Consider the following 21,574-nt stretch of genomic DNA (forward strand, 5'->3'; position numbering starts at 1 on the left):
TCTCTCGATCCTCAGCAAGCAATATTATCTACTCTAACAAGCAATCAAGGACTTTATTTGAAGGATTTGGGGGTGGTTCACAGAATGAAAGGCACGGTGGAAGATTCAGGCCAGGGCAGGGCAGACATTAGGCAAGTCAGTGATGCAGGCAGCGGAAGCTCGTCGTCTTCTCGCCATACAGCTGCTGGGATCAATCAGCATCAATTATTTTGTTCCCAATCTCGTATCCTTCACAGATTTCAATTCTTGTGTCTACCCAGTGGGCAGAAGAGGGCAGGACCTCTTGAGTGACAACCCACCCAGAAGTGTCCATGGTTTGGAAGGGGTCATCCCCAAAAGGATCTCAGAAGGAGATCGTCTGTATACAGAGGACAGAATGCTGGGAGAGCCGCGCGGCCTTTGTCCACCAAAGTGGTTTTTCCTGGCCTGTAATTTTAGCCTCTCCTTTATTTTTCTTATCTGTGGAGTCTCTCACTTGACATTGCCTACTGGCAAATGATGAAAAGAGTGGCATAAGTGAGGCCCAGAGAGGCTCAGTGCTGGACTTAAGGTCACTCAGCAACTTTAAGAGAGAGCCGGGAGACCCCAGTTCCATTCACTGTTCTTGTGTTTGCTGTGACTCACCTGGAGCCCTTGGGGCGGCCTCCCCTGTGGACAAGGCCTCCCGCAGATACTTTTTGGGGTAAGGGCTTCCTGACTACTGTTGAGAGGAACAGCAAGCCCAGACCGCAAAAAGATCCAAAGGAGACAGCAGCCACCCCATGGCAGGGGGCCTGTAGGGGAGGCTGTGGCCCCTCCAGGGCTCAGCTCGCACCAGGAAGACCGGGTCAGGGAGGCGGAGCCAGGACCTGCAGGGAAGAGGGCAGCGGGGGAGCAGGGGAGGGGAGGAGGAAAAGAGTCCTGGGGAGAAGAGAAAGCTGAGAGCCCCAGAGACAGGAGGCAGGCAACAGGAATCCCAGCTGTAATCCCCCTCCACCTCCCAAAGTCACAACCTCCTTCTTATGAAACAGAAGTGGCCAAGCTGTAGCGCACTCCTGGGACGAGGCAGTTTGAACCTGTGGCTCCCCTTCATTTTCCCCTTTCATCTCCTACATCCTGTGCCTCCTCAGAGCCCCTGCTGTGCCTGGACTTCATTCAGATGGTCTGGCCCAGGGTCTGTCTGCAGCCTTGGTGCTTCCTTCATCCCACAGTGTCAGCACACCCAATTCCCACAAGGGACTCTACCAGAGTCCCAAAATGCTAAGTGCCCCAAGGAGAAGATGCCATCCCTGGTTGAGACCTTGGGGACAGACATCTTTGAACTTGCAAGTGTGGGCTCTGGTCTGCTTTCAGCAGATGCTGCTGTCATGGAGAAGGCAGGGGTCCCAGGGCCAGGTCAATTTAGCCTGATTAAATTGCTCCTGCCCATCTCAAATGAGCCATTTCTCCAAGATGGCAGCTAAGCCCCGCATCTCACAGTGGCCTCCTGCTTCCATAACATGAGGTCAGCAATGCTACACAGAGGTCCCTGAGCCAGCCTGGCCTGGGTCTTACCTGCCTTAGAGGCTGCGGCCCTGGAAGGGGCGAGGAGATCCTAGAAGGGCCAACATTGCAGGTTTGCAGAATGGATGGTGTCCGCCTCCGGTTCCCTGCAGAGCTCAGGATGCGATGGTTTATCTCTTGCTTTTCCTGAAGGTGTGGAGGAACCATCGAGACCTGCTGGAGAGGGGCCCTCGTGCCTTCCCCAGACTCCCAACATGACACAACATGGGCTTGTCAGCAGGGGCCAGCTGGAGGCAGTGTAGACAGGGGCCCTGCTCTGCAATCTGGTCCAGGGAAGAGACCCAGAATGTGAGTGTGTAGCCATGGATGGAAGGGTGTGGCTGCAGAGCAGGCTGCAGTGGAGAACTTGGGGACACAGAGACTCTGAGGGTGCCTGTGCTGGCACAGGCGTCCACCTGCCTTCCCATGGGTGGGCCTGGGTTACTCTCAGGAGTAAGAGGAGAAAACCCTTTTTTGCCCATGGAGTAGGCCTCCCCTTCTTAGCTGCTCATCTTGGAGCCCAAGCCCCTGTACCGGGCAGCGACTCTGAGGCAGCAGCCAGGTACACCTTGAGGGGCCACTGCGGTCTCCCACGGAGTGGAGAATTGCCCACGGCCAGCTTTCTGTGCTGGCTGCCCCTGGCATCGCTGGGTCCCGCTCCTACCAGCATGGTTCTCATGAAATCTCTTGGAACTCCAGTCTCTGACTGCCTCCTGCCCCACCTTCTTTGCTGCAGCCTGGGCCAGAACCAACACAGGGACAACATTGATTCGTGGTGGTGGGGCGGGGACACCCTCCTGGTGGGCTTGAGCTGAGCCACACGGGCCAAAGAGCCTGGGCCACTAGGCAGGGCTGGTGAGGGCAGCGGGGAGCATGGCAGGTCCCTCCGGCACCCACACAGGGTCCTGCCCCTACCGAGGACGCTCTCTCCTTGGCATCCCCGGGGTCCTCCTCTTCCAAGGCTTCTCCTCCGTGGATTCTGCATGTCCAGCACTTCCATGTATCCAGTGCTAACTCGAAGCACAGTGCTGTGTGCTTTCCCTGTGGAATCTCGCCTGTTCCTACATCAGGAAATGAAAGTCCTACTTCCAGCTTTAGGGCAAAAACCTCAGAGTCCTCCCTGGCTCCTTCCTGTCACTTTACCTCTCCTTCGTCAGCAAATATTGTTATGTCTCCGAAAAGACTCTAACCTGCTCCTCACCCTCTCCACCAGCCACCATCTCTTACCTCCAAACAGCTCTCCCCTTTCCAGGCTTGCTCCTCGCAGTCTAGTCTCCACACAGCAGAGTGATCCCTTGAAAACAATGTCTTCGCGCCTGTAATCCCAGTGACTCAGGAGGCTGAGGCAGTTGGATCGCTTGAGGCAAGGAATTTGAGACCAGCCTGGACAACATAGCAGACCCTGTCCTTGCAAAAAAAATAAAATTAAAAAGTTAGCTGGGTGTGGTGGCACGCACCTGTGAGCCACGGTCATACCATCGCACTACAGCTTGGGTGACAGAGTGAGATCCTGTCTCTAAAATAAATAAATAAATGAAAATAAATAAAAACAATGTCAGACCCAGTCTCACCTCTGCTTAAGGCCTCCCCCTCACCCGTCACCCATCAGGTTCACTCCTCTCCAGACACACTGGCCTCCCTGCTGGGTCTCACACGGCCAACGATGCCTCTGTCTCAGGGCCTCTGCGCGTGCTGTCACCACTGCTTGAATGCTCTTCTCCTGTAGATCCCAAAGGCTCAACCCCATGGCTCACCCCCACTCCTCACTAGGTTACTTCTCAAAGTGACACCTTCTCAGAGAAGCTGTGATGGTGAATTCTAGGTGTCAACTTGACTGGGCCACAGGGTGCCCAGGTATTTTGTCAAACATTATTCTGGGTGTGTCTCTGGGGGTGTTTTTGGATGGGATTAACATTTGAATCAGTAGACTGCATAACACAGATGGCCCTCTGTATTAGTCTGTTTTCACACTGCTATAAAGATACTACCTGAGATTGGGTAACTTATAAACAAAGGAGGTTTAATTGACTCACAGTTCCGCCTGGCTAGGGAGGTCTCAGGAAAATTACAATCACGGTGGAAGGGGAAGCAAGCATGTCTTACATGGCAGCAGGTAACAGAGAAAGAGAGAGAGATCAAGAGCAGGGCAAACTGCCTTAAAAAACCATCAGATCTCTAAGAACTCCCTCACTATCAGAGAAGAGCATGGAGTAAGCCACCCCCATGTTCCAATCACCTCCCACCAGGTCTCTCCCTGGACACGTGGGGATTACAATTCGAGATAAGATTTGGGTGGGCACATGGAGCCAAACCATAACACCCTCCCTAATGTGGGTGGGCCTCACCCAATCAGTTGAAGGCCTGAACAGAGCAGAAAGGTTGAGTAAGAGAGAACTCTGTCTGCCTGGCTGCATTTGAGCTGGGACATTATTTTTTTCCAGCCTTCAGACTTGAACTGAACATCAACCCTTCCTGGGTCTTGAGCCTAGCAGCTCTTGGGACTCATCAGCCTCCATATTTGTGTGAGCCAATTCCTACAATAAATGTCTTTATACATATGTGTGCACACATGTGTGTCCTCATTCTCTATGCCCTCACCTACTTGGTTAGACTTCACAGTTCTTTTCACAACCAGACACTCTATTTTATAATTTTTTGCTATGAAGCAGGACCCCATCTGTCTTCATCGTTGCTACATTTTCTGTGCCTAGAAGTGTGCCTGGCACATAGTAGGTGCTTAATAAGTATTTACTGAATAAACTCACAGATGAAATGAACCCAAGGGTGAGACTGTGCTTGGCAAACACAGAGAAAACTCACATGTGTGGAACAACTAAACATCAGCCTCATTCTCTCCACCCTCCACTTCTTGGACCATCCACATAGGCTGGCTCAGAAGTCAGTGGTTCACATTTCCAGTTGCATCATTAACAGAACCCAGCCCATGTGTGGGTCCTCCTGCTGCAGAAGCCTATGCTTGTTGAAAACAATTCACAGCCTTTCCTCCCAAACCAGCAACCCTCCAGAGCTTTTCTGACCAACACTTGACCCAGTCTGGGCATTCATGGTAGGAGGGTAAGTGTAAGTGACAAGGGGGCCATAGGAAACCCCCAACTGTCACCCCTCCAAACTGCTCCCTCCCACTTCCTCTTAATAGGGAGGAAGCTTTCCTTGCAAAGGTAACAGGAAACAGAGCACGAAGCATCCTCCTATGGAGGTGAAAATGGCTGAGATCGAGCTTTTCCTCAGAACTCACTACATTTCACTGAAGTGGGAGTGGGGAGAGGGAAACAGGCTTTGGAGCTTTGAAATAGGAGGCAGGGGAGTAGGAGGGGCAAGGTAGGGTAGGGGAGTTGGGGAGGGCAAAAAGGGGACCGAAGCAGGGCCTCACTAGCCCCAACAGAGCCTTCGTGCAAATGAGAGAAAGGGGACCCCTCTCCCAGACCCGCCAGTGTGGCCGGCCCGTAGCCAGAGCTGGTTTCAGTCCCAGCCTGTCCCCTTGGCAATCACCTCTGTTCAAGGACAGTGGACACAGTCACACACCTCCCAGGCTTGCTCCTGTCTGCCAACTGTGATTCCTCCCCCTGCCCCTGTTTCAGATCAGTCCTCAGGTTTTGCCTCCACAAGCCTCTCGGACCCCCTGCCACCAGCCCCACCAACCCAACCTCCCGATTGTGGCCTGTCACCCCTCTGGGAATAAGCTGTGTACTTGGCTGAGATTCCCACCTTTCCAGTGTCCCTCCTGGGACTTGGCAAGCATAAAACATGAGCTGGCGCAAGGACAGAGGTCTCCAGCTTCCCTCTCCCGCTTTCTTCCCACGCAGGCTTTTGGACCAGGTTCTGAAAAGGACTTTCCTCAGGCCACTCCCCTGCAGAGGGTAAGGGGTGAGGGACCCCGACCAGTATCTGAGATTGCACAGGGCACAGGGTGGTGAGGTTGGATCTCCTTCCGGCTCAAATGTGTGTCCTACCCTGTCCCCCTAGCCCTTCTGCCTGGCACCCTCTGTGCCGACAGGACCACCAGATCCTGCACTGTCCCAGCTTACCTCCCACCCCTCCTCCAGAAATTCCTCCCTCCTCTCTCAGAAAGTCTTCGCCACCCAGCCTCCTCCTCTCTTTCCCCATCCAAACCCTTGCCTGCTGAGTGGAGATAAATCAATCTTTCCTTCTTCCTGGAACTTCCCTTGGTACCTTAATCCCTTTCCCTGAATCCCTGCAGCTGGTGCCTCTGGGCCCTACATCTGCTCCTCAGTTGCTGGCTTGGCAGACGTCAGTGAGTGCCTGTGCAAGCCTCGCTCTGTGCTGGGAGCTGGGGATGTAGAGACAAGCCCACCACAGACCCTGTCCTCCAGGAGCTCCCAGATTAGAAGGGAAGTGTGGACATTTCTCCCTGGGTGTCCGGAGCCTTTCCAACTAAACATCCTGCAGCAAGCGCATCAGCTTCTCCTGGAGCCTGATCTTTCTCCTGGGCCACTTCTTCCCATGGCACGGGCACAAATAATGATGGGGCAAAATCAGCGGCCATGGGGACGAGAGGAGGGTCCGAGTGCTGCAAGGCCCCGGCAAGAAGACTCTCCAGGCCGAAAGGGGTGAAGGGGAGGAGACAGGGAGCCTTCACCAAAGAGGTCATATTTGAGCTGAATTGGGAAGGATGGGAGGGATTTTAATTTCTGAGACGAGGAGGAGGAGAGAATGGCAGAAGCCAAGGCTCAAGGAGGAGACATACACAGAGAGGCTGGTTTGTAGGTACAGGAAGGGGAGAAGTGAGATAAAAGGTGGGAAAGGATGTTCAGGCAAAGCTTGGTGGTCCGTGCCAGGCTGAAGAGCCTGCATTTCCTCTACAGGCAATGGGCAGTCTCTGAAGATTTTGGGAAAAACCTGTGAAATTGACTGGATGAGGGAGAGGCTGCTGCAGGTCGGGGAGAAAACAGAGGCTTTGCAATGCTGCTGAGAAGTAATGGATGGAGGCTGACCCCGAAGGACGGACGTAGGAGAGGAGGCAGCAAATGTATGAGAATATAAGAGACAGGAAGGGATAAGGCACAGGTCGTCCGGGAGGCAGGGAGACGGGTCCCGGAGACGAGGACGAAGGGCAGCCGCAGGAGAAGAGCGAGGTGGCTGGATCATATGCAGCATGCGGTCCAACGTAATAAACAGATGTCGGAGACCCACCACGTAAGGGTTCGCTTTCTGCTCTCAAAGTGTAGGACTTGATAATGACGACGGTCTGTGAAGGGCAAAATAGGGACAGAGGGAGGCAGACACAGAAGCTGGCGGAGGAAGGAGGCGTACAAGCTTGGGGGCCTCGCTGAGTCCTGCACACCTCCGCTGTGGTCCAGGCTGAGCACCCCCTGGCACTGTACCTGCAGCTTGGCCAAGTGGCGGGGGTCAGCGGGCAGCCTGCGGCAGCTGACCCGGCAGGAGCCCCGCCCGCTTGGGAAGGAGGCGGCGCCGCGCCCGGGGAGCCACGGAGCCACGCCCACCCCGGTGGGCCCGGGTGGGGCGTGGCCTCCAGAGACCGCAGGGACTCGACCCCCTGCTCTGAGCCGGGAACTCCAAGCTGAGGTCAGGCGGCCGAGCGCCACCGAAGGGTGGACACCTGGCACAGGTAGAGCCCCTGCGTTCAGTCCCAACTGTGTCCGCTGCCCGGGTGACTTTGGGTGGCTCAGTGCGTCTGTCTCAAAGGCCAGCGCTCACGCCTTTTGACTGTAAAACAGGAGAGTTTCAGACACAAAGGAGGGGGTGTCCCTACCTCAGTGAAGGGAGCCTCCATCCTCCTGGCTGCTCCTGCCACCGCGGCCACCTCCGCTTCCTCACCCCTCGTTTCTCAAAAGTCTCAGGTTCCAACTCCTAAACGTCTTCTGAGTCTACCTGCGTGTCTCCTGCCACGCTACTGCCCTGCCCTGTAGACGACCACCGTGCTCTCGCGATCTTATTGGCCACAGTGGCATTCTTCCTGGTCACTCCAAACCCACACTTGCCCCACTAATCCATGCCCTCCTCTGCATCCACAGTAACTTTTTAAATTCTTTTTTTTTTAAAGATGGGGCGGGGGGTGGGGTCTCCCTATGCTGCCCAGCCTGGACTCCAACTCCTGGGCTCAAGGATCCTCCTGCTTCTCCTTCAGCCTTCTGAGTGGCTCTAATTTTTTAATGCAAATCTGCTTAAGCTCCTCCACTGCCTAAAAAACCTTTAAATCATTTCCTGCCGCTCTTAAAATTAAATCGCTCCTGATCACCTGCCTACTCCTCGGCTCCTCCTGTGTCAGTCTTTCTCGGTCTCCCAGTGCTTTGGCCATGCTGGCTTCCTTCCAGCTCCTTGCCTCTGGGCCTTTGCCCTTGCTGTCCCCTCTGCCAGGAACACTCTCATTCCCACTCGGCCTGGATAACTCCCGTGCAGCCTGCCACAGGGAGCTTAATTATCACTCCCCCTGAGAGACCTTCCCAGCACCCAGATTCAGTCCACCCTGTGAGTCGGTTACATAGCACCCTGTGCTTCTTCCTAGCACTTAATCTTTTGCAAATACATATGTACCACTGTGATAGTTTTGTTTGCTTAATGTCTGTCCCACTGGACTATAAATCCATGAAGACAGAAGTGTCATCTTGTTAGCTGCTATATGCCCAGTACCCATAGTTAGTGTTGATGGAATGAAAGAAGGAAGGGAGGAATTAAACAAGCAAAGAAGGATGGAAAGAAAGGAGGAGGGGAGGAAAGACGGAATGGAGGAGAGAGAGAGGGACAAAGGGAGGAGGGAGGAGGAAGGTAAGATGGAAGGACTAGCGGCAGGAAACTGGAGGTCATCTCTGGATCCAGAGTCTGCAAGTATTCTAAGATTCAGGTCAACAGAAGGCGGGAGATTGGTCAGTGTCTGTGGAAAACGGATCTTAAACAGCTCCATCAGAGGACAGAGGCAGAGCAGAGGCACTGGGCCCAAGTTCTAATCTGGGTGCTTTCCGTCCACTCCTGCTGCTGCTGCTTTTTTTTTTTTTTTTTGAGGAGTCTCACTCTGTCGCCCAGGCTGGAGTGCAGTGACGCGATCTTGGCTCACAGCAACTCTGCCTCCTTGGTTCAAGTGATTCTCCAGCCTCAGCTTCCTGAGTAGCTGGGATTATAGGTGCTTGCCACCACACATGGCTAATTTTTGTATTTTTAGTAGAGATGAGGTTTCTCCATGTTGGTCAGGCGGGTCTGAAACTCCTGACCTCAAGTGATCTGCCTGCCTCAGCCTCCCAAAGCGTGAGGCCTCATCACAAATGCTGATTTTGGACGTGCGTCTTGTTCTACGAGCCACATTGCTGCCACTTACAGAGGTTGACTGTTACTGCTCTTGGGCCCTCTGGAGTGGCAGTGGGTTTTGCCAGCAGTTACTGAGATCTCCCTTTAAAGTCTCTGTATTCCTGTTATAATTGTTATGACCTCAAATGACCTTCTCTTTCCAGAGATCTCTGGGAAGGGGTCTCTTCAAATGGGCATCCCACCTACTACTGCATACTACAGCTCCTATTACACAGTAGGCATTATAATACTGTGACTTTACCACCTGGTGACTGACTTTTTACGTCTTTCTTCATTTTCGTTTCATATTTCTTGATTTATCACCTGCGTGAGAACAAGCTGTCCCTGGTAATTTTCTCCATTTAGTGTTTATCATCCTTAGTTCATTTTAAAACAGAAATATTTCTCTTTTAATCTTTTTTTTGGGGGGGCATAATGGGGGAACAGAGTCTCATTCTGTTGTCCAGGCTGGAGTGCAGTGGCGTGATCTCTGCTCATTGCAGGCTTAACCCCCTGGGCTCAAGTGATCCTCCCATCTCAGCCTCCTGAGTAGCTGGGACTACAGGCACACACCACCACACCCAGCTAATTTTTACATTTTTGGTAGATATGGGATTTTGCCATGTTTTCCAGGCCAGTCTCAAACTCCTGGGCTCAAGTGATCTGCTTGCGTTGGCCTCCTAAAGTGCTGAGATTACAGGCATGAGCCACTGTGCCCGGCAAAACAGAAATATTTCTTATTCAAGTTTTACTCAATAATTTGTAGGCCACTATTTATACTCTTTTTATCAGCTCAGTAATAATATTTTCTGGGTCTATTGTAAGTTCTTATTGTCTTCATAGTTTTATTAGCCATAAAATGAAACTAAATAGAGTAACAGTTGTTTAATTTAACATCTGAATCTTATTCTTGTTCAGGAAATAATTTAGATAAAAATAACTATTGTATACCCTGAATGGTGTATGAATCGACATATGGCTGTTTATAGAATTCCATTCTATTAATAATTTTAGAGTTTCCTGGTTTCTTTCTGATGCTAATAGAAATCCAACCTCCCACTCCCTCTCCACCCATCTGAACTTGCTATATCTGGGAATTTGGACTGTGAGGTAAGGGAGGGGCCTCAAAATCTGAAAGCTGTCATCCTTCACTGGGGGGATCTGACCTCAAGGAGAAAGAACTGTTCTCAGAGGTCAAATATTCACACGTGCAGAAAGAACTCTTCCTTACTGCAAGTGAAGACCAGGTCTGGAGGCATCATCCCCTGAACTTGTAGGGAGCAAGAGGCAACACAGAATGGTGCAGCTGGTGGACACACTGCACCCTAGGCGTGGCCCTGGGAGCTGTGCTATTGCATCTAGGAGTGGCCCCAGAAACTGTGCTGTTGGAATGTAGGGATGGCCCAGGGAGTTGTGCTGTTGCATCTGGGAGTGGCCCTGGGAGCTACGCTATTGCATCCTAGGAGTGGCCCAGGGAGCTGTGCTATTGCATCCTAAGAGTGGCCCTGGAAACTATGCTGTTGGATCCTAGGAGTGGCCCAGGAAGCTGTGCTGTTGGACCTGCCTGGAGAAACCCTCAGAGATGTTCTGGGGGCTCATAACTGTGGGCAAGGGGATGGCCAGGTAGCTGGGAACTGGCTCAAACAGATGCCAGCAAAGGAGCTGGTCTGAAGAGTGTCTGGGGACAGGGAGAGGGGAGCAGAGGATCTGGGCTGATTTTCCAGCTCTGTCCAGGAGGCAGCCTGCTCTGGAGGAGGCATTCACTCTCCAGGCCCTGCCCACCACACAGTGACTTCATCTGGGCTGGCAAGAAGGCCTCCAGCGATCCACACAGCTTCCTGGGTTGTGGTTCCAGACTAAGCCATGGGCAGCTGCTGGACAAAAATGTAACAGGACCTGGAAAGTTACTCCTGACCTCCTTCTACCCACAGTCAGGAGGCAAACCCACCTTCGGGTTGTCTCTGCTATTAGCCAGCCAGGGCCCTGGACCCTGGCACATCCCTAGGGGAATAGATGTGAAGTCACAATTCTGTCTCTGCAAAGGTTGTACCCAGACTTGGGCCCCAAAGCACAAGCCCAAATGAAGCCCTGAAGAACAGCCACCCGCTGCCTCTCCCACCCTCTTCTGCCTCACCTCTCCTCCTGCTTCACTATTTTCCTTTGGATTTCCCTCTCTAGGTCTCTGTCTTCTTCTGTCCCTGCCTTTGTCTCTCTGTCTGTCTCCCCATCAGACCTACCTCCAGTAGCAATCTGACTTTCTTCTTTCTAGGGCAATAAATAAAGCCCAAAGGAGGAAAAGCAATAAGAAAAGTGAAGGGGAAGGTGTTTTTCGCCCAATCCCCATGCAAAGTCTGTAGGATGGGGAGACTGAGGCACACTGGGGCAGAGACTTGAGGCAAGTGAGGCCAATGAGTGCCAGCCATTTGCTGGGCACCACAGCACAACTGTGTCATGGGGGAAAGAAAACCTGAACTCACGGTGCGGAAAGTCCATTTGGCATTGGGAGTAATTTTTACCACTTAGCTGGGGCAGAGAAGGCAAAAAGCTACAGTTGGGCTTTCGCTGCTGGCCATGTTGGAGTCACTAGTACTGGACTTGCCCTCAAGACCTGAACAACAAAACAGACAGAACAACTGTTTCCAGTCACTGGGTCATAGGCAGCACAGGACTGGAATTGGTGTTGGTTTTTGTTTTCCACACAGCAGAGCATTTCACTGAAGGACTGTAATTGTTGAGAAAGAGGAATACATGAGGTGAGGCCTGCATTTGCCTTATATTTCTACCCATTGAACTTTCTAGATGGCAGAGATCAGATTGCAGACCTGCTGAAATGGCTGGAATTTGAAAGCCAGTATACCTGTTATGGGCTGAACTGTGTCCCCCCAAAATACGTATGTTGAAGCTCTGACCCCAAGTCCCTCAGAATGGGACTATAGTTGGAGATAAGGCCTGGAAAGAGGTTATTAAGTTAAAAATGAGATTGTCAGGGTGGGCCCTAACTAATCTGACTGGTGTCCTTCTAAGAGGAAATTTGGACATACAGAGAGACAACTTCATTTGGTACTCCTAGCCTCTTGAACTGTGAGAAGGAAACTGTAGCATCTACAGGGGTTCCTGGTGGGTGATTGGCTAAGGGCTAGGTTGCTATGCACAGGGAAAGACTTCACAAAGCCCAGCAGAGAGTGGCTGCTGTGAGCTGAGAACTGAACAGGGTTACCACAGTTCGTGCAGGGCCCAGAGACAAAGTTCTAGTCCAGCAAAGAGTAGTGAGACCTCAGTGAGCACTTCAAGCATCTAGGAGTAATCTCAGAAAAACCACACCTTAGGAGTAACAACCATGCCCTACAGTAGGTGCCATACTCTGGGACTGAGTAGAAAACACATAGCAAAGAAAAAAACAAAAACAAAAACTAGTCTGGCAGGGTCAAGATGATCCACCTGTAATTTAATGTGTACCGGAACAAAACTCGATACCTTTTAAAGACAGAAAATATAAACTGGATTCCCTACAATGTATCATCCATAATATTGGACATATAATAAAACATCTTTAGACATGAAAAGAAGCAGGAAAATGTGGCCCATGATAAGCAAAATAGACCCATAATTGTTTATTGTAAGCTAATAAAAACAGGCCCCCAAATAACAGAGATGTTAGAATTAGTAGATAGAGACTCTTAAACAGCTATTATAAATATGGTCAGGGATTTAAAAGAAAAAGATATACATAACGAGTAGCAAATGTAAAATTTTAGCAGAAAATTGGAAGCTATAAAAAAGATCCAAATGGAAATTCTAGAACTGAACACTATGAGATCTAAAATTAAAAATTCACTGGATAAACTTAATATCAGATTGGAGCCTGCAGAAGAAAGGACCTACAGTAACCTTGAAAACAGAGCAACAGAAATGATCCAGTCTGAAGACTGCAGAAAAAATAATTTTTAAAAAATTACCAGAGACCCACTGACCCATGAAACAATATAAGTATCTGTGTCCCCACCCAAATCTCATCTTGAATTGTGGCTCCTGTGGCTCCCATAATTCCTACATGTTGAAGGAGGGACCCAGTGAGAGATAATTGAATCATGGGGGCGGTTTTCCCCATACTTTTCTCATGGTAGTGAACAAGTCTCAAGAGATCTGATGGTTTTGTAAGGGTTTCCCCTTTTACTTGGCTCTCATTTTCTCTCTTGCCTGCTGCCATGTAAAACATGACTTTCACCTTCCACCATGATTGTGAGGCCTCCCCAGCCACATGGAACTGTGAGTCTATTAAACCTCTTTTTCTTTATAAATTACCCAGTCTTGGATATGTCTTTATCAGCAGCAAGTGAATAGACTAAAACAGTTATCTAACATATATAATTGGAGAATCAGAAAGAAAGGAAGAAGAGAATGAGCAGAAAAGAATATTTCCAGCAAAAAATGGCTGAAAATTCCCACACATTTGGTGAAAAACATGAATCTACAGATCTAAGAAACTCAGGGAACTCCAACCAGGGTCAATACAAAGAAAAACACACTAGCCACATCATAATCAAACTCCTGAAAACTAAAACAAGAGAAAAATCTTAAAAACATCCAGAAGTGTTGGGAGAGCAAGAAGGACGCATTAAGAACTACAAGTGACAGCTGACTTCCCATAAGAAACAATGATGATGAGGAGACTATGCAACAACATTCTTCACATGCTAAAAGAAAATAAAACCCTGTCAACACAGAATTCTATATCCAGTGAAAATGTTTTTCAAAAATGAGGGAATACAGTTTCAAAAAGTCAAATAAAATAAAAGCTAAGAGAATTCATTGTCAGCAGATACGCATGCAAAAAACGATAAAGGAAGTTATTGAAGCTGAATGGATATGTTACTACATGGAAACTGTGGTCTGCAGGAAGAAGAAAGAACATTGGAAAATAAATATGTGGGTAAATATAAGACTGTCTTATTTCTTTTTTAATTATTATTTATTTATTTTTGAGAGCGAGTCTTGCTCTGTCTCCCAGGTTGGAGTGAAATGGCACGATCTTGGCTCACCACAACTGCCACCCCCTGGGTTCAAGCAATTCTCCTGCCTTGGCCTCCCAAGTAGCTGGGATTACAGGCACCCACTACCACACCCAGCTATTTTTTTGTATTTTTAGTAGAGACGGGGTTTCACCATGTTGGTCAGGCTGGTCTTGAACTCCTGACCTCATGTGATCCACCTGTCTTGACCTCCCAGAGTGCTGGGATTACAGGTGTGAGCCACCATGCCCTGCCCTTTTTAAAAATTATTTCAAAGAAAACTGTTAAAAATAATAACATCATGTTGTTGGGTATATAACATATATAGAAGTGACATGTATGACAATAGTGGCACAAAGGATGAGGGAGCGTGGAATAGTTCCATTGTAAATTCTCACATTTTTCATGAAGTAGGACAATATTAGGCAATCAGACTTGATACATTAAGGAAGCAAATTCTACTTTCTAGAGCTCCAGTGACAGATGCATCATCATGGAGGGATCTCAAAAACATGCTAAGTGAAAGATGCCAGACATAAAATACTATATCCTATATGATTCAATTTATGTGAGCTTTTTAAAAGTGTAAAACCATAGTGACAGGAAGCAGATCAGTGGTGGTTTGAGGCCAGGAATCTGGAGAGGGTATTAACTACAAAGGGGTGTGATTTTTTTTTGGGAGGGGGACAGTTTTGCTCTTCTCGCTCAGGCTGGAGTGCAATGGCGTGATCTTGGCTTACTGCAACCTCTGCCTCCTGTGTTCACGTGATTCTTCTGCCTCAGCCCCCTGAGTAGCTGGGATTACAGGTGCCCACCACCACATCCAGCTAATTTTTGTATTGTTAGTAGAAGTGGGGTTTCCCCATGTTGTCCAGGCTGATCTCAAACTCCTGACCTCAGGTGATGCACCAGCCTTTGCCTCCCAAAGTGCTGGGATTATAGGCGTGAGCCACTGCACCCAGTCAGTGTAAAGAAATTTTTTAGTGAAATGGAACAGCTCTATATCAAGATTGTGGTTTTAAAAATGAAACATATAGCATGCATTACCAAAATTCATCAAACTGTATACCTAAAGTGAGTGGATTTTATTGTTTATAAAGTGTACTTCAACAAAACTAAAATATTTCAGAAATACAAAATTTGTGTAAAAATACAAAGAACCCAGAGTATCCGATTTTGAAAAAGGAACTAAAGTTGGAGAACTTATACTATATTATTTCAGCATTCTGGGACTTAGGACTCACCCTGGGGAGCAGTATAGTAACCAAACACTGGGAGGGAAGCTACAGTCAGAATGAAAGGGTGGGGCATTTCTCTCAGGCTCTCCACATGGCATGCATCACCAGCCAGGCTCATGTTTGCAGCAATGGCTTCCTATTTTTCTCTGAGTCACAATGAAATTCTTATAATAGCCTAGAAGACCATGTTGTGCTGGCTCATGTTCTCCCCAGCCTCCTCTCCTCCATTCTTCCCCTCCATCATTCTTTTGCAACCACATTGGCCTTCTTGCTGTTCTTCAAACTCACCAGGCATGTTAAAGCCTTTGCTCTGGCTGTTCCCTCTGCCTGGAATGCTGTTCTCCCAGATATCCCTGGGTCACTCCCTCCCTTCCTTCCAGTCTTTGCACACATCTCACCTTCTCAACAAGGCCTGTGCTGATGCCCTTATTTAATACTGCAAACCACCTTCTCTCTCGCTTTCTCTACTGGCTTCTATGCCTCTATTTTTGTTTTTGCTATGCACTTTAACCTTCTAGTATACTTTACACTTTACTTATTTCTTATGTCTATTGTTTATTGTCTGTGCTGCCGTGCTGGAAAGCAAGCTCCATGAGGACAGACAGGTTTATTAGCTTATTTATCAATATACCCCAGGATGTAAAAACACTGCACAATATACAGTAGGCTTCAATAAATATATGTTGAACAATGAGCAAAATTTCATGTCTTTTGTCCATTGCTCTTTTCGTTATCTTTTTCTTATTGATTTGTAGAAGGTCTTTATATATAACTAGCTGCATTTGGCCTTTGCTGGTTTCATATGTGACTGATATTTTCTTCCAATTTGTGACTTTGACTTTTTTCACTCTCCTTATGATTCACTTGATGAACAGAAGTTCTTAATTTTAATGTAGTCTGATCTACCAGGTCTCTCCTCTATTGCTTATGTTTTTGTGTCTTGTTTAGAAACCCTTCCTTGCCTGAGATCATAAAGATAATCTCTGTTATCTTCCAAAAGTTATACAACTTTGCCTTTTAAGTTAGAGTATTGAGTATACACGGAATTGAGTTTTGTGAAGAATGTGATGTATGGGCACAGTTTTATTTTATTTTCTATATTGAAAACCAATTGTCCCCACACTATTTATTGAATAGCCAAATCTATCCCAACAAATCTGCAGTGCCCATTCTTGTCATGAATTAGATTTTCACATATGCACTTCTCTTTATGTATTTGTTTATTCCTATACTAAGACACAGTCTTAACTATAGCATTAAAATAGTTCTTGATTTCTGGTAGCACAAATCTTCCCTTACAAGTTCATTTCCTACCTATGACATGTTTTAAAGTTTTTATCCAATGCATAAATTGCTTACATTTTTAAAATAAAATGTATAGGTATAGTAAAATATCTAACTAGATGGAAATGTTCATGAAACATAGGTTTCAAAATCAGGTTACAAAACACTTTGCATAGATGGTTTTAATTTGAAAGAATTAAAAATTTTTTAATATTCAGCATAAGTTTTTTAAAAGAGGAAAGGCCATCTTCCTAATTGGAAGACAGACAGTGATTCTGTCTCTCTGGTTGGTGAAATCGTGGGTACTTTCTATTGTCTTCTTTGTCTTTATCTCTGTTTTCCAAATTGTCTATCACGAGCATGAGAATTCGCCATGAGAACAAAAATTAACTTTATAATTATTTTTAGGTAATGATGTGTAACAGGAAGAACAGAAACGCAATGTGCAGGAGGGGGCAGGGCTCGTCTGGGGTGGGGGCGTGTGGGCGGGCAGGAGGCCTCACGGCCCAGATGTCCCTTGCAGTGCCTGGGAGGACAGAGCCACCGTCACAAAAAGAAACCAGAAGGAGGAGCTAATTTTGGGGCAAGGAGAAAATGTTAATCTGGTGCTTGGACTTCTTGAATTTGAGGGCCCAATAAGGCGGCAGGGGAAGAGTCCCGCCCAGAGCCAGAGCCCGAGGCTGGAGCTCCCAGAGCGTCTGAGTTAGGGCGGGAGGATTTGAGGAGCTGAGAGCACAGCAAAGAGACCACTAAGGATGGAGGGGGCAGGAGAGGGGGTCCCAGGACAGCCTGCTGGGGACTGGACGGGGCCTGGGGATGAGGAGGAGCTAGAGATTGGGAGCAGGCTGGTAATCCGGGGTCAGATTAGGAAAGTGTAATGGACGCCAGGTAGGGGAAGAGGAGGGAAGAAGAAGGGGATGGTGGGGAGGAGGGGCGGTGCCAGCCAAGGAGAGATGGCTCTGAGGAAGGACGTGAGCAGCCACGGGACCACAAGACAGCAGCTTCAGGGAAATAAACCCTTGCAGAGCCCACAGTCGGGGCTTGAGTAAGGGGAAAGGGGGAAGGCAAGGAAGGAGCCCAAGGGGTTTTGTTTTATTTAGAAGCTTCCTGGTCAGGGGAATGGAAGCCGGGAATCTGCTACGTACAGCAGCTGGGAAGGGTGATGGTTGAGGAGAGCTGTTGCTGTGGGTAAGGAAGCAATGCTGGGGGAAATGACTAAAACAGAAGAAAATGCAAGATGTTTAAGGAGTCAAGCGGGTATGGGGCCCAGGGCTCAAATGAAGCCCTTGGAAGCCCACTGAAAATACTGACGCACTTTGAGAAAAAACAGAATATGGTGAATGATGCTTCAACGTGGCGAGAAAGGGCTGGTGGGTTCCAACCCCGAGAAGGTGCAGTGTGAATAATACACCATTCACACAAGAACTCACACTTACACAATAGCAGGCACTGTCCTAGACACCACTTCTGTTCCTGGGACAGCCCATGACAAAGAAGCCATTATTTTCCCCATTTTTACGGATGAAGAAACTGAGGTACAGATAGGTAAAGTAAAACATCCAGGGTTCTACAACTAGTAAGTAGCAGAGCTGGGATCTGAACCCAGACAGTAAGTCTGGCTCACGTGTCTCATTGTTAACCACTACACTACGACATCCAAAGGAGAATTTAGTTTGACCACTTGTATTAGTCTGTTCTCACACTGCTCTAAAGAAATACCTGAGACTGGGTAATTTAGAAAGGAAAGACATTTAATTGACTCATAGCTCTACGTGGCTGGGGAGGCCTCAGGAAACTTACGATCATGGCAGAAGGGGAAGGGGAAGCAAGGACCTTCTTCACATGGCGGCAGGAGAGAGAAGAGTGAGGAGTGAAGAGGGCAGTGCCCCTTATAAAACCATCAGATCTTGTGAGAACTCACTCACTATCACTAGAACAGCATGGGGTAAACTGCCCCCATGTTCCAATCACCTCCCACCAGGTTCCTCCCTTAACACCTGGGGATTATAATTCACGATGAGATTTGGGTGGGGACGCAAAGCCAAACCATATCACCACTCAAACCATGTGAGTTTATGAAGCTGGATATGCCTGGAGGAATGCCATTCCCCCTTGGGGAAACAGAGAAGTAATCCCTGCCCTGCCCACCACACAGGGATGTGATGAGAGCCAGGTGGGAATGCCCTTTGGGAATGCTTAAGGATTCATCAGATGTAACTTGCCGTTCCTATGAATCAAGTGTTTTCTCAGGATCCTAGGAACAAGGCCACCTGCTGAGGGCTCTAGCTCCTATGTGGGGACTGCAAATGGGGAGATAGAAGAGACCCAGCTGTGAGGGCCTGTGCTGGGAGCAGCTGGACTGGAGCCATCCTGGTTTTGAGGCACTATCCAGTTATGCTCAGGTGTGCTAAGAGAGGCAGACAGGAAAGGGGAAAGGATGATTGAACCCCCAAAAGAGAAGAATTTTTTTTTATGAATTACCTGCTGTACTTTACATGATGTGCAGGGCACTTCCCTCAACCATCTCACATAATCCATCTTCAAGATGTAGCTATCACATCAGTATAATCATTTGCATTTCACAGATAAGGAGACTAAGGTTCATGGAAGTTCAGAAACTTGCCAAAGCCATGTAGATTGTGAATGGCAGGGCAGAACTGAGATCCAGATGCCAACACACAACTCTTAGGTTAGGACTGGTGTGGTGGTTACAGGATTGGAGGAGGGGCCAGAGGGAAAAGGGATTCTAGAGGATTCTAGAGGTCTGGAGGGGGGCTTCCCTGACATGGCTAGCTGGGAGAGGCAGGATGTAGAGCGGAAGGTAAAGGAAACCTCCTTCTCTACTTGAAATGTGACCCTAAAGTAATGATTCCTAAACATTAAGGTCACAGAGTCCTTTTGGAAGCTGATAAAAATTGGACTCTCACCTCAGAAAAGATATTCAGGATTTTTCACATGGTATTAGGGGGTTCATGGCCCCTCCAAATCAGCCAGTCCATGCAGGAGCTGAGCCCAGGAGAGGCTCTGATGACCGATGCATTGGCCATCCCATCCCAGCCAAGTTCCTGCTTGTCTGTGTGCAACCATGCTAATAATAGTGTAGTTTGATGAATGCATTAGGGCGCTTTGTGATGCACAGGTCAGATCCCCTTTTACAACGGAAGGACTTAGTCCCCAGCTGCTGGGAGTGCTGCCACCCTGACAGGCCTCATATCTCTTCAGGAACTGTCCTTGACCAAAGAAAGTCACCTTATCCAAAGTCAAACCTTCTTCCCAGGGCAAACCACTTCAGCAGCTGACTCTAGAGAGCTCTGTAGGGCCGCCTCTGCTTCAGAGCTTCCCCGGGGTCAGGGGAAGGCCCTTCACAGGGCCTGTGCCGCAGCCTAGCCTCTTCTTCTGCCCAATCCTGCTTCCCCTCCACAGGTGTGGATTCTGAGGGCATGCCCAGATAAACCCCCATGTGCCACTCACCCTCTCAGAGAACCCAACAGTGACACACAGACTCTGCTTTAGTCAGGAAAGTGACCGGCAAGGGAAATCTAAGTCTTGTCCCCTTTTTGCAGATGAGAAAACTGAAACTCGGAGATGGCCACTTGCCCAAGGTCGCACAGCTAGCAATGGTGCAGTCAGGGTTTGAACCCGGTGTTTTGGAAGCCAAATCTCACAGCCACTGTACCCTTCTGGCATCTGGAGGTGGTCAGCCCCAGAAGAACATGCCAAGAAGCGGAGGCGAGGGCTCGGTTACTGTGAAATGGGGGCAGGTCCCTTGGTCCTGGAAGGCTGCACTGTGTTCCCCTGCTGCCTGGGCACATTCAGGGTTGGACACCTTCCCCAGTCACCCAGAGGCCAGCCACAGGCAAGGAGGAATGATGGCAGCATCTGGGTTGAGCTGCACTGCAGGCCACCTGAGCCACTCTCTCATCGATGCCCTAACTGCCTGAAGCGGAAGAGCAAGGGCTCAGGTTCTAGGTCCTACAGGACAGCAGGTGTCCACAGGTCACACCCTCACCAGGAAGGCCACCTGCTGTCCTCTAAGGAGCCCCAGACCTGGGTGTGTGCCACCCTACCATTTACTAGCAGGGGGCCCTTGAGCAGGTCACTCAGGTCACACCCCATCGACTTCATGCCCTGGCATCATTGAGGGTGACCTCCGTGTCCATATGAAGGCCAGTTCCTGGGGCCAGCCTCCTGGGCCCTGTGTCTGCAGCTCCCTAAGGTACCCACACCGAAGCTCACTCCCTGCAGCCCCGTCCCCACCAGTCCCCTTGCTCCCAGACTATCAGGCTAGTGGGGACACTCCCTGGCTGGGCCAGCCTGCTTGCCTGATCACCTGAGCCATGCTCCTGTTGATGCCCTAACTGCCCAAAGTGGAAGCAGGGGCTCAGGCGCCCTGTGTCCCAGAATGCCCCCCACATTAGCACACACGTTCTGTTGTCCCATCATGATGTCCCAGCAGCACAGACGTTTTGTAACTGTCAAGAACGTGGCAGAGCATGGAATCCGTTACATAAGTGATCTAGCTTAAGCCATGGTGCATCCTGTTTGTTTTGTGACAGGGCAGAAATGGAAAATTTTGCCTCAAGGTAGAAATATAAAGCAAAGACAAACTATGAGAGCGTCTTGCAGAGAGGCCTGTGTGCTGTGTGTGTCCTCTTCGGCTCCTTGCCGTTCCCTGGCTGACGTGGGACCTGCGCAACTCCCTGGCCTCGTTGTCTGCCTTCCACACTCATCCATCAACACCCAGTCCGGATCAGCCCCACTCCCACAGCACCTCTAGAAGGAATAATGGCATAACCTTGCAAACTGATGCCACATAAAGCCATGGTTTTTAACCTCAGTGGGGCCTCTGCACCCCCTGGCAATCCTCTGGGTTGTCCCCACTTCTCTTGGCAACTGTTTTCAATGTTCATAAAGTGCCTCAAGTCCTCTTCTACCAACCCTGCAGACAATATTGCTCCCACAGCCCTGATGCCCACCAAAGCTTCCAGCTGTGCCCTGCTCTGACGTCCTTGTGTCCTCTGCAGATTTAATCTGTGCCACCCGCCTTGTCCTCCTTCATTCCAGAACAGTCCAGGCCATGGTTCTGTCCTCTTCCTGCTGGCGGCCCCAGGACACTGGTGTACTGGCCCCGCTGCCATCTCTCTCCCCTGGTGCCTCATTGCTCTCCTCCTTCTCTCATATCCCCAAGTTCTTCCTCCTCCTGGCTACATCCCCAAAGCCTGTTAATATGCTCGCAATGTCCAC

The 21,574-nt window shown here is 49.2% G+C and overlaps 1 long non-coding RNA gene across 2 annotated transcripts in view; it reads right to left on the reverse strand.

Annotated features, from left to right (window-relative positions):
* Positions 1-776: 776 nt before the first annotated feature.
* Positions 777-21,574, reverse strand: part of LOC139362741 (uncharacterized) — a 42,412-nt gene continuing 21,614 nt past the window's right edge. The window contains exons 2-3 of one of the 2 annotated variants that reach the window (XR_011621994.1): positions 2,749-2,923; positions 777-2,582 (exon numbers count right to left, since the gene is read on the reverse strand). This is a non-coding gene — a long non-coding RNA (uncharacterized lncRNA). Of the gene's footprint in view, positions 2,583-2,748; positions 2,929-21,574 lie in introns of both variants that reach the window. The other variant, XR_011621993.1, reaches the window with a different exon arrangement.

The sequence above is a fragment of the Macaca nemestrina genome, chromosome 4 (assembly GCF_043159975.1).
Source record: "Macaca nemestrina isolate mMacNem1 chromosome 4, mMacNem.hap1, whole genome shotgun sequence".
NCBI lineage: Eukaryota > Metazoa > Chordata > Mammalia > Primates > Cercopithecidae > Macaca > Macaca nemestrina.